Below are 12,245 nucleotides of genomic sequence, written 5' to 3' on the forward strand. Positions count from 1 at the left end.
CCCCACCCCGAAATGTTACTCCGACTCGTAAAAACGTGACAAAAATGAATATAAATTTGTTTATGCATTTTTAAAGTTTTCTTGTACCCAACTCCCGCGAATAAATCCTTGAATACCCCCCCCCAAGAAAAAACACGAAAAAAATCATGGATACGGTCCTTCCTTTGAAGCGTAAGACTACCAAAAATCACCATCAATAGATAAATAAAACTCAAAACCAACAGAAATTCCAAGTAGTGACGGGGTTCCAGTTTTTACGACACTCATAGCCGCTACTCTTTTCTTCCTTAATGGTTTAAGATCACGAAGATGTTTAATGGCGATTACCTCATGACACAGATGTTAAAAATGCAGGTGCTTGCTACATAATAGGGAATATTTTCTTCAAGATTTCTTTGGTTGTTATGTTTAAAAAACCTATGAGGACCAGGAAAAACCTTCAGGACCCGCTATTGGGGAGCTTTCAAGACACCGGCCAGAGCAAGCAAATCCAACGGGGCCTCTTGCATCCCATTCCACCGGGACCCTCGCAACCAATTCCAATGGGTTCCTTAGCGAGCGATTCCACTAAGGCCCTACCAAACTATTCCAAGGGCCCAGAGGTCAATTCCATCAGGGCCCTAGCAGCCAATTCCAATGGTGGCCCTAACGAGCACTACCACCATACCCCTAGCAGCCCTTCCACCAGGGCCCAAGCAGTAAATTCCACCGGGACCCTAGCAGCCAATTCCAATGGGGGCCCTATCGAGCAATTCCATCGGGTCCCTAGCAACCAGTTCCAACAGGGGCCCTATTAGTCAATTCTATAGAGGTCATGTCAATAAATCTTGCCAGGCCCCATAGCATCCAATTCTACCTGTCCCCTAGGAAACCTATTCCAACAAAGCCCCTTAGCAACTAATTTCAACGGGGCCCTAGCAACCAATTTCCATGGGGGGGATAGTCAATTGGGAACCCCCGGTTGCAACTGGGGTTGAAGCAATCTCACGTGACGTATTAGAGGTCAGGGCCCGGCAGTCAATCGGTTAATTTCCAAATGTAACTGAGGAGGGTACACAAGTGGGATGTTATATATTAAAGATTTTTTCTTCAGTATTTATTTGTCTTTCAAGGCGTTTTTTCTTCAAGGCGTTTTTCTTTTCGTCGAGATATCATTTCCTTCAGGATTTTTTTTCTTCGTCGTGGTTATTTTCCTCAGGGAACCATTATAATCCAAAGATTTTTGTCAACTTTAGAAATCGAAAGAAATTTCCACACCTCCAATGAAACTATACGCTAGACAGCTGGGTCAAGAAAACCCTTCTAATATCATGATTCGGGGAAAGCATTCTAGTGGAGATGATTCGAGAAAACTATGGATCACGCGGTTTCCTGTGTCTGGAATAATTGACAAGCAGGGAGGAAGGGGGAATCAATCACTAGAAATTGGCATAAATTTGACATGCACCTGCTTGTTATAATATTATTAGTTTCCTAACATGACCTAAACATTGCTTTATAAGACACAAATTTTTTATTGAACAAAAAAAAGTTTTATATTAAACATCAAAAATCAGATAAAGCTCAACAAACGGAAAAACAGAATGTGAAAAAGATAGGCTGATATAAGTAAAAGATGTGAATTAAATGAAATGTGGGGACCCCCGCAACCAATTCCATAGGATGGAGAAGGGTTGTTATTAGAAGTAAATTTAAGCTATATACAGAGAGGTATCTGAGAGGTTTTAAATGAAAATCCCTCATTTTAATTGCTCTATTAGACGCACTTGCAGGCTAAAGTGAATTAACTTAATTCTTTGTATTAACAAGATCACATTTTAAATGAGCATTAAGCATCAAGCTTCATGCAGTAGAATTTACAAAATTTACTTCAATTACTTACAATATTAATAACTAGCTGGGTCCTGGCGGCTTCGCCGCTGGGCCCCAGCATGGCACGCGGCAGGCTTCTATTTATGGATTCTCATTGTCCTTTGTGTTCTAACCCCAAACAGTGCTGGGTCCTGGGGGCTTTGCCACCGGGCTCAGCGGGCCCCAGCATGGCATGCGGGGTGTTTCTATACATAGATTCTCATTGTCCCTTGTGTTCTTGGTCCCGCCAACGCTGTGTCATTTTAGGATCGAATTGATGACGTAAACTTGACATTTCAATAATAGTTATGACTAATATTCATACACACAAACACACAGTCAGTCACAAGGAAACACAAAGACAGACACAGAGTTATGTAAACAGACGCCCAGTCACATAGGCACGGTAGGAGAAAGACAAAAACACACACAAAAACATAGAGTCAGACACACAAACACAAAGAGTCAAACAAACAAAAATAAAAAGACAGAAACACATACAAAACAGATGACATGCAAAAAGATACTCAATCACAAAGGCACGGTGGGAGAGAGACAAAAAACACCCACAAAACATAAATTCAGACACACAAAAACAAAATCAGACACATAAAAACACATAGACAGAAACAGCCATGCAAAAAAGCGCTAATTCGCACAGGCACTGTGAGAAGAAAGACAAAATACCCACACAGAACATAAAGTCAGACACAAAAACACACAGTCTGACACACAAAACCACAAAGACAGAAACAGAGACACGCAAACAAACGATTAGTCACACAGGCATGGTTGAAAAGAGACTAAAAACACACAGACATACAATAACGCAAACAAACAGAGTCACACAAATATAATGACAGACACAGAGACTTGCAAGCAGACGATCAGTCACAAAGGCACAGTGGGAGAAAGACAAAAAACGCACACGCACAAACAAACAGATTCAGGCACACAAACACACAAAGAGAGACAAACAGCCACACAGACAGAGAGAGAGGCATAAACAGATACAAACACACAGAGTCAGACACAAAAAAACACAAATACACAGAGACAAGCAAAAAGACCCAGACACACAAGTACAGAGGGAAAGAGAGAGATAGCGAGGGGAAACAGAGAGAGAAAAAAACACATGCAAACACACAAACACAAAGACAGACACAGAGAGGTGCAAACAGACACTAAAGCACTCAGGCATGCCGAGAGAGAGACAAAAAATACACAAAAACATACACATAGTCCGACATATAAACACAAGAAGACAGATACGGTGAGAGACACTCAAACATACACAGAGAGAGATAAAGAGAGAGAGAGAGAGAGAGAGAGAGAGAGAGAGAGAGAGAGAGAGAGAGAGAGAGGGAGTCAGTCACACAAACAAACCCCAACCTACCTTGAGCAGGTTAGGCTAACCTAACCTACTAGCATGCAAGAAAAAGAGTAAATTCTTGAAAAACTGTGCGAGTTTGCATTAAATACCCATATGAATCACATTGTTTTTCTAGCTGTTGAGATAGGTCGATTGCAGATATCTAGGGGTGTGACACATTGTTTGCTTGTACCTGGGTTAGTTATAGGCTGGTTACAGGTACTCATGCTGTTGGAGGTGGTACTATTAGTGGTTAAATGTGTGTATTTTTGTGTTACTGTGTCTAACTCTGTGCGTCTGTGTTTTTTCTCTCTTTTACCGTGCCTATATGTCTGAGCGCCTGTCTCTGTTTTTCTGTGTGCGTGAGTTTGTGCATCTGACTCTGTGTCTTTGCTTATGTGTTTTTTCTCTCTCTCTGTGACTCTGTGTTTGAGTGCCTGTTTGTCTGTCAGCTTGCCTAAATAACGACAAAGACCACACTACCTGTCTCCGTGTGTTAGACGCTCCGTCTGTGTGTAATACGCTGTGCGTGTTTTATGTCTCTCTCTCATCATGTCCGTTTGTCTAAGCGTCTGTTTGCTTGTCTCTGTATCTGTCTCTATGTGTTTGTTTGTCTGACTCTGTCTGTTTGAATGTGTTTATTCTCTCTGTGCTGGGTGTCTGTTTGCCTGTCTATGTGCATTTGTATTTTTGTGTGTTTGACTCTGTGTTTGTGGTTTTTTTTCTCTTTTCTCTTTGTCTGTATGTCTCTGTTGCAGTTTGTCTGTCTCTGTGTCAATCTTTATGTGTCTGTGTGCCAGATTCTGTGTGTTTGTGTGAGTCCTACTTTGTGTTGTTATGTGTTTTTTGTCTCTCTCTCTCTCTCTCTCTCTCTCTCTCTCTCTCTCTCTCACCATGCTTTGTGACAGCGCGTCTGTTTGCATTTCTGTGCTTCTTTCTTTGTGTTTTTTTGTGTCTTACTCTGTGTATTTGTATGTCTAGAGTTTTTGTGTGTGTTCCAACCGTGCCTGTGTGAGTTACCATCTGTTTGCATGTCTCTGTGTCTGTCTTTATGTGTCTGACTTTGTGTGTGTTAAGTCCATCTCCCATCGTGCACGTGTGACTAAGGACTTTTTCATGTTGCTGTGTCTGTCTTTGTGTTTTTGTCCCTCTCCCACCGTACCTGTGTGACTGATAATCTGATTACCTCTCCATGTGTCTGTCTTTGTGTGTTTGTGTGTCTGAGTTTGTGCTTTTGTGTGTGTTTTTAGTCTCTCTCCCACCGTGCCCCTGTGATTGAGCGTCTCTTGTCATGCCTCTGTGTCTGTCATTTTGTTTTTGTGCTTTTGGACAAAGTGTTTTTGCGTGTGTATGTGTTTTTTGTCTCTCTCCCATCGTACCTGTGTGACTGAACATCTTATTACATGTCTCTGTTTGTCTGTGTTTTTGTGGGTCTAACTCTGTGTGTTTGTGTTTCTGATTTTGTATTTTTGTGTGTCTCTCTCCCACTGTGCCTGTGTGACTGATTGTCTCTTTGCATGTCTCTGTGCCTTTCTTTGTGTTTTTGTGTCTTACTCTGTGTTTGCTTGTCTAAATTTGTGTTTTTGTGTGTTTTTTCTCTCTTCCACGATGCCTGTATGACTAAAAGTGTGTTTGCATGCTTCTTTGTCTGTCTTTTTGTATTGTCTTTTCTGTACTCTATGTGTTTTGCATTTTTTTTTCTCCTTCTCGCTTTGTTTGTGTCTATGTGGCGGTTTGTCTGTCTCTGTGTCAGTCTTCATGTGTTTGTGTGCTTGATTATGTGTGTTTGTGTGTCTGATATAGTGTCTTTATGTGTTTTTTCTCTCTCTCTCACCATGACAGTGTGACGGCGCGTTTGTTTGCATGTATCTGCGTCTTTCTTTGTGTTTTTCTGTGTCTGACTCTGTGTGTTTGTGTGTCTGACTTGGAGTTTTTGTGTCTGTTTATTGTACATCTCCAACCGTGTTTGTGTGACTGAATACCAGTTTGCATGTCTCTGTGTCTGTCTTTGTGTTTCTGACTTTGTGGTTTTGTGTGTGTGTTAAGTTTCTCTCCCACCGTGCATGTGGGACTGAGCAGTATTTTCATGTCGCTGTGTCTGTCTTTGTGTTTTTGTGCGTGTTTTTGTCCCTCTCCCACAGTACCTTTGTGACTGAGAATCTCTTAACATGCCACTGTGTTTGTCGTTGTGTTTCTGTGTGCCTGACTTTGCGCTTTTGTGTATGTGTTTAGTCTCTCTCCCACCGTTCCCCTGTGACTGAGCATCTCTTTTCATGCCTCTGTGTCTCTAATTTTGTTTTTGCGTTTCAGGGCTCTTTGTGTTTCTGCGTCTGATTTTGGGTCAGTGTGTGTTTTTTGTCTCTCTCTCTCCCACCGTACCTGTGTGACTGAGCATCTTATTACATATCTCTGTCTGTCTGTGTTTTTGTGTGTCTGGTTTTGTGTGTGTGGTTGTGTTTCTGATTTTGTGTTTTTGTTTGTAGGTTTTTTGCCTCTCTCCCACCGTGCCTGTGTGACTGAGCGTCTCTTTGCATGTCTCTGTGTTTTTGTGTGTCTTACTCTGTTTGCTTGTCTAACTTTGTTTTTTTGTGCTTTTTTTGTCACTCTTCCGTTACCGGTCTGACTAAGCGTCTGTTTGTGCGTTTCTCTGTCTGTCTTTGTGTATGCGTGCGTCGTATTCTGTGTGTTTGTATGCTTAACTTTGAGTTTTGTTCGTGTTTTTTGTCTCTCTCCCATCGTGCCTGTGAGACTGAGCGTCTGGTTGCAGGTCTCTGTGTCTGTCTTTGCATTTTTGTGTTTCTGACACTGTGTGTTTGTGTGTCTGACTTAGTGTTTTTTGTATGTTTTTGTCGCATTTGCTAGCAAGAAAGGTTTTTTGTTCCTGGTTCCTCCCCTTGTAGTAAGAATTTTAAAATTTATCAGCTATCTTGAACTGAATACAAAAAAAGTATTTTTTCTTCGTTAGCACGTTTCATTTGCTAGCAATAAAATATTCTTTTCTCCTGCTTGCCCTCCTTGTTGTAGGAAATATTTTTGACCCATCCTGAACTGAATACTAAAAAGTCTCTTTTTCTTCGTTAGCGCGTTTCATTTGCTAGCGAGGAAACATTCTTTTTTTTGCCTGTCGTCCTTGCAGTAGGAATGTTAAAATTTATGACCTGTCTTGAACCAAATGCTAAAAAGTGTCCATTTTGTTTCGTTTACGTGTTTCATTTGCTAGAGATGAAACGCTCTTTGTTCCTGGCTGCCCTCCTTGTTGTAGAAATTTTATTATTTAATACCCATCTTGAACCGAATGCAAAAAAGTTTATTTTTTTCTTTGTTTGTGTGTTTCATTTAATAGGGAGAAAACATAATGTGAAGTTGGCATTTTTTTTCTGATTATTACTACTGTAACTAGTGAGGCGTTTGCTGCATAAAGCACAATACTTCAGGCTCTTTCAAAATATTTTGCTAATACCAAGATTTAAATTAATACAAGGTAGCATGCAGCCATGTCTAATAGAGCGATAAAAGCGAGGCATTTTCATTAAAACCTCTCAGAAATATCTTGTAATATGGCTTGAATTTACCTCTAATAACAACTCTACCCACTTCCATTGGAATTTGTTGCTAAGGTCCCTGCCTTTCTTGAATTAACGTTTTTTGCTTATATTTTACCCTGTGTCAGCTTTTTTCACATTTTGTTTTACCGTTTGTTGAGTTTTATCTGCTTTTTGATGCTCACTATAAAGCTTTTATGTAGAATAAAAAGTTTGTGTCTTATAAAGCAATGTTTAGGTTATGTTAGGAAACTAATAATATTATAATATTATATAATATATAATAATATTACTGCTTTTTTCTGTGATTTCGTGATTTTATAATGGTTTTTTATATTAATAAACCTTTTATGTACAATAAAAAGTCTGTGTCCTACAAAGCAATGTCTAGGTCACGTTAGAAAATCAATAGCATGGTAACAAGCTGGTACACGGCAAAAGTAACCAATTTCCAGTAATCGCTTTTCTCCCCCGTATTCCAATCATTCCAGGGATAAAAAACACTAATCTATAGCTTTACCGAATCATTTCCACTAGAAAAAAAAATCCCCAGTCATATTATAAGGAAGGCTTTCTTGATCCAGCTGTCTAGCACACAGTTCCGCTGGGAGGAATTCTTTCAATTCCTAAAGCGGACAAAATCTTTGGAATATAAAGGTTCCTTGAGAAAAATCTTAAAGAAAATGAAATCTTGGGGAAAAACCCCTTAAAGAAAAAAAAACTTTGAAAGAAAATGAAATCCTGAAGAAAAAAGTTTCTTAAAATATTACGTAGCATCCAATGTGTGTACCCTCCTTCGTTACAAGCAAGGATTCCCCAATCGACTGATAGGCAATGACCGCTAACAAGTCACGCAAGATTGCGTCTTCTCCAGTTACAACCGGTGGTTCTCCAATTGACTAGTGCCCCCCATCCCCGTCGGAATTGGTTGATAGGGCCCCAGTGAGAGAGAGAGAGAGAGAGAGAGAGAGAGAGAGAGAGAGAGAGAGAGAGAGAGAGAGAGAGAGAGAGAGAAAGAGAGAGATAGAGAGAGGGAGAGAGAGAGAGATATGGTCCAAAGCAAAGCACGTTTGGGCTTACAACCCTAATACACAAACAAATAAAATCAATACGAAAAAGGCGAAGAAAATAAAAAAGGAAAGAAAAAGAAAAGAAAAAAGAAAAAAAATATATTAAATTACCCTGCATTTCGATGGATACGGGATTGCATTTCAAAAAAAGACAGTGAAAGTGGTTACTAGGGTGCCTCGGTGGAATTGACCTCTAGGGCCTCGGAGGAACTGGATGCTATGATGTCCAATGGAATTGGTTGCTAGGGCCCCGGTAGGACTTCGTTGGAATTGACTGCTAGGGATGCTAGGCAATGGAATTACTTACTAGGGCCCCGGTGGAATTGCTCGCTAGGACCTCCATTAGGATTGGTTGCTAGGGTCCCTGTTGAATTGACTGATAGGGCCCCGGTGGAAATTGATTTCTATGGGAAAAAAAATTGACAATAATGGATCGTGCCCATATCGCTCTTTCCTTTAATGTTGAATATCGTCAATACTTTAGCAAGGCAAACTTTTTTTTAAAGATGTAGATATGAATTCTCTACAAATAACTCGTATTTCAGAGACTTTTTATTTTATTTTTTATTTATTTATTTATTTGCAACACGGATTCCAACAAATTTAACTGAAAACTGCACTCAAGCCACGGAGAACAGGGCCCTCCCACTAGATGTGCCACTGAACTCTTGGATAAAGAATTTCAACTTTTTTACATACGAAATTGTCCCCCTTTAACCGAACATTTTCTCACCTCTCCTAGGTCCATAGCTAGTTTGCTTATACTTCCTTCCTTAAAAATATCGACGTTTTACAATTTGATAATGACCTATAGGCGAGAACTAAAAGATCAGTGCATAACAAAGCGAAGCCCCCTTCATTACCATCATCAAAAGTAACACACATCATTTGCAAATAAGAGGACGGGGCCTCGGGGTCTCTAAGATCTTGTTTTTGTGATTATAACATTTTCTTCCAATTTGATTTAATCTACTAACAAACACAAACTAGATTGCTAATAGCACCCCCCCCCCCACATACACACACACACAAAACTTAAAAAATATTTACAAGGGGTGGTCACATATGACTAAATATCAAACATATGATTAACATGAACGCGAAAAAAAAAACCTCGCATCTCCTTATTCTAACAACAAACGAAACACTATCGACCCTTAACTAACAAATGCCTCTTTAACCTATTTTTAAATATTCCTAGGTGCTCAGTGGCCTGAGTACTCTCCAGAATGAAGTTCTACGCAAAGGGATGGGTTTAAAGTTTTGACGCTTCTAGTCCCAAGCGTTTTTGCCGCTCCGTGTTCATACCATAGAAAGGATGGTCATTTTCCTTAAGAAAATAATATCTTGAACACAATTTTTATTTTGTTGCAAATAACATCACTTATTCGTGATCTCTGAGGTGGATTTGTGTGGCCGCGGAGTGTAACTTGCATAGACTAGACTTCTTAGGTAATTTGTTTCATTTTTGTAAAAGGTAATTTTGATGCCGTTACAGCAGAATAGGAAACTTAAGAATAAAAAGCATTTGAATGATAATACCTTGGTCTTATGAGGAATAGCCTTCAAAATAACATTTGCTATTAAAACTAATCTAGTTAAGTTACTACCATTTCTGAATCAGCTACAAAATGCAGTTTTTTCTCGCTAGCCAATTCTTTTAAACGCTATTTTTTCCTTTTTGCTTACTATGGGCCGTTGTTCGTTCTATAGTAGGTTACAGCTCCTGTTCCAACCATTATAATCGCTTTATTACCATAAGCTGACGCTTATCACACCAACAACATACATAATATCCGTAAAGACGGCGTGTGATTGAATATGAATGATATAAGACACTAGTTCAAAAGACCACGTGCAGTCTCCTGTCTAGTAGAAGAAGATAATTGGTATATTCCTCTGACACAGGAGGCAACATGTAGTCGTGGAACTGGGCAGAGTTTTTACGCCAGAAGATTCCTGATCCTGGAGTCTTTATTTCTTCAAGGAAAAAGAAGCCCAAAAGTTAAAAGAGCCTGAAAATATTGTAGATTAGAAGTTAGTAGATTAGTAGGTTAGCAGATTAATAGTTGCAAGTAAGAAAATAGTCGATGTTTCAAAATGATTTGAATAGATAATTGTCTTAAACAAAAACTGATGCACATTAAATAAAGCCAACAGTTTTTTCCCCGTATTCCGGATACACTAATTACTTACTATATATGAAAACATGATATAATAAATTTTCACTTACCTAATTAGTTTATCAGTAACGATGGTGGACGCAGTGAAGATGTAAAGTAAACACACTGGAAAAATGTGAAGATGTATGAAGTATGTAGTAGAAGATGTAATACTGAAATACAAAGTATTTCAGTATTTCTAAGTAGCAGTATTTCTTTCGACATTCCTGGAGGTGCAATGTGTGTTTTGATTTAGTTTTAAAATTCCCTAAATATTCCCTGAAAGTTCCATCCTAATACCCTTAGCTTCAGTAGAAGTAACAGTAGTAACTTAAGTAATAGTGGCAATAGTGGCGACGTGCACATAACATCTTTTGGTTAGTTCAACATCCCATTTAACATATCGTGAAATTTTGACCTTCATACCCTAATAATGCATACTAACATTCCTAAAATATACAGTGGCGACACAACCGTCACACTGTACGAAGATGTAGTAGAATAGCCAAGGCCCAGTGTGTTTTTTCACAGTTGAAAGAAGTTTGGAAGAAACAGAAAACAAGTCAGCAAACCAATATTAGAATATTGGAAGGTACGGCTATGACAGTGATCTAGTATGGTTCTGAAACATCGGGCGCTTCAGAAGGCAGAGACAGATTTTCTCAATTTTTGAAAACTGAAAATTTTCAATTTTTCTCAATTTCTCTATGGATAGTTTCAGATACCCTTTTGACCAACACTATGTCAAACACAATAAGAAAAATCGGGTTCTCAACTCGCTTTCTTTTGCTACAATGAAAACGATTTTGAGAAGGCAAGGACACTCTTTAAGGACGAAGGATTGACAAAAATTGGGGGTTTGGGTCATCCATCCCCGGGGGCAAACAAAAAGCAGGTCCTACCCGAATGGGTTGGAAGGAGGCCGTAAGAAAGGATTTAAAGGAAACTAGAACTTCATGGGAAAAGGCAAAGAGTGAAGCTTTGAACAGGATGATATGAAGGAGGAGCGTGCGCGGCTGTGCTGGTTTCAGGCGACTTAGTGCTGCATTGAGTTATTTGTAGTAGTAGTAGTAGTAGTATACGTGGATATATCCATCTGTCCTTGCTGTTCATCTTGACACCTTGACATCAAGGCACCAGGACACCTTGTGTCCAAGGTGGTCAGATTCTTAGAATCGTTACATATAAATTATATAATGAAATTTAACAACCATTACAATTATTGTTATTATTAATAAATGTATAATTTATTATTATTATTATTCTTATAGTATAGCTATAATTATCAATTACAATGTATATTATTATTGTTATTATATACAATGTAATTATGATTACAATGTATAATTTATTATTATTTTTATTATCGTATAACTACAATTATTAATGGCATTTAACAATAATTGATAGTGAGATTCAACGATACAATCATTTGAAGACAAAATACCAGTAAGGAGACAAAATATTACCCACTAAGCAAGCCAATGAAGAATCTAGAAACATAAAACTAAATTTCCACAAAAAAAAACAAAATTTCGACGGACAGATAATTCTTCTCGAAGTTATGTAATTCTGGCTGGGCCGTCACGTATGGCCCCTCCCTCCTCCAATGTTTTTGGACACTCCGTATAAAAATAAGACAGTCAAACTCTTTCTTCGGTTCAATAAAGACTACGAAGGCACTGACGCGTCATCTACAGAAATTTCGAACTTTGTTGGTAAACGCAGCAGTTTTATTGACTCATACCATGATTTTACAGATGGTGCCACAATTTGCCATTTGGTTAAATAAACAGCATTAAAATAGTGACATGATATGTACCGAAATCTAAATCTGGTAAATACAGGGGCTTTACCGACTCGTGCAGTGATTTTACGTATTGTATTCGAAACGGACATTATGCTAATTATTGACAAAAAAAAACAGTCGGTAAAATCTTTTACTCCCCTCCCCTAACATTTTGGCTAGTAACGACACTGAATTCCAATACTTTAATTAAGGCGGAAAAAATCAGTTTAATTATTTTTCCAGGGTATGAAAATTACATAAATACCAATATCTTCAATATAATACAAAAAAAGGGTTTAAAAGGAACCATTTTATTTGAAAGCTGCTATTAATACATAAGAAAATTAACAACACTATACCCGAAATCAGAAATCAATCAAAGTGATTCCATAGCACAACAGGGTAGATGGGCACTAACCCACGAACATTCACTCTACTATCTGTAGTCTACTTCACTCG

The sequence above is a fragment of the Artemia franciscana genome, chromosome 3 (assembly GCF_032884065.1).
Source record: "Artemia franciscana chromosome 3, ASM3288406v1, whole genome shotgun sequence".
Taxonomy (NCBI): domain Eukaryota; kingdom Metazoa; phylum Arthropoda; class Branchiopoda; order Anostraca; family Artemiidae; genus Artemia; species Artemia franciscana.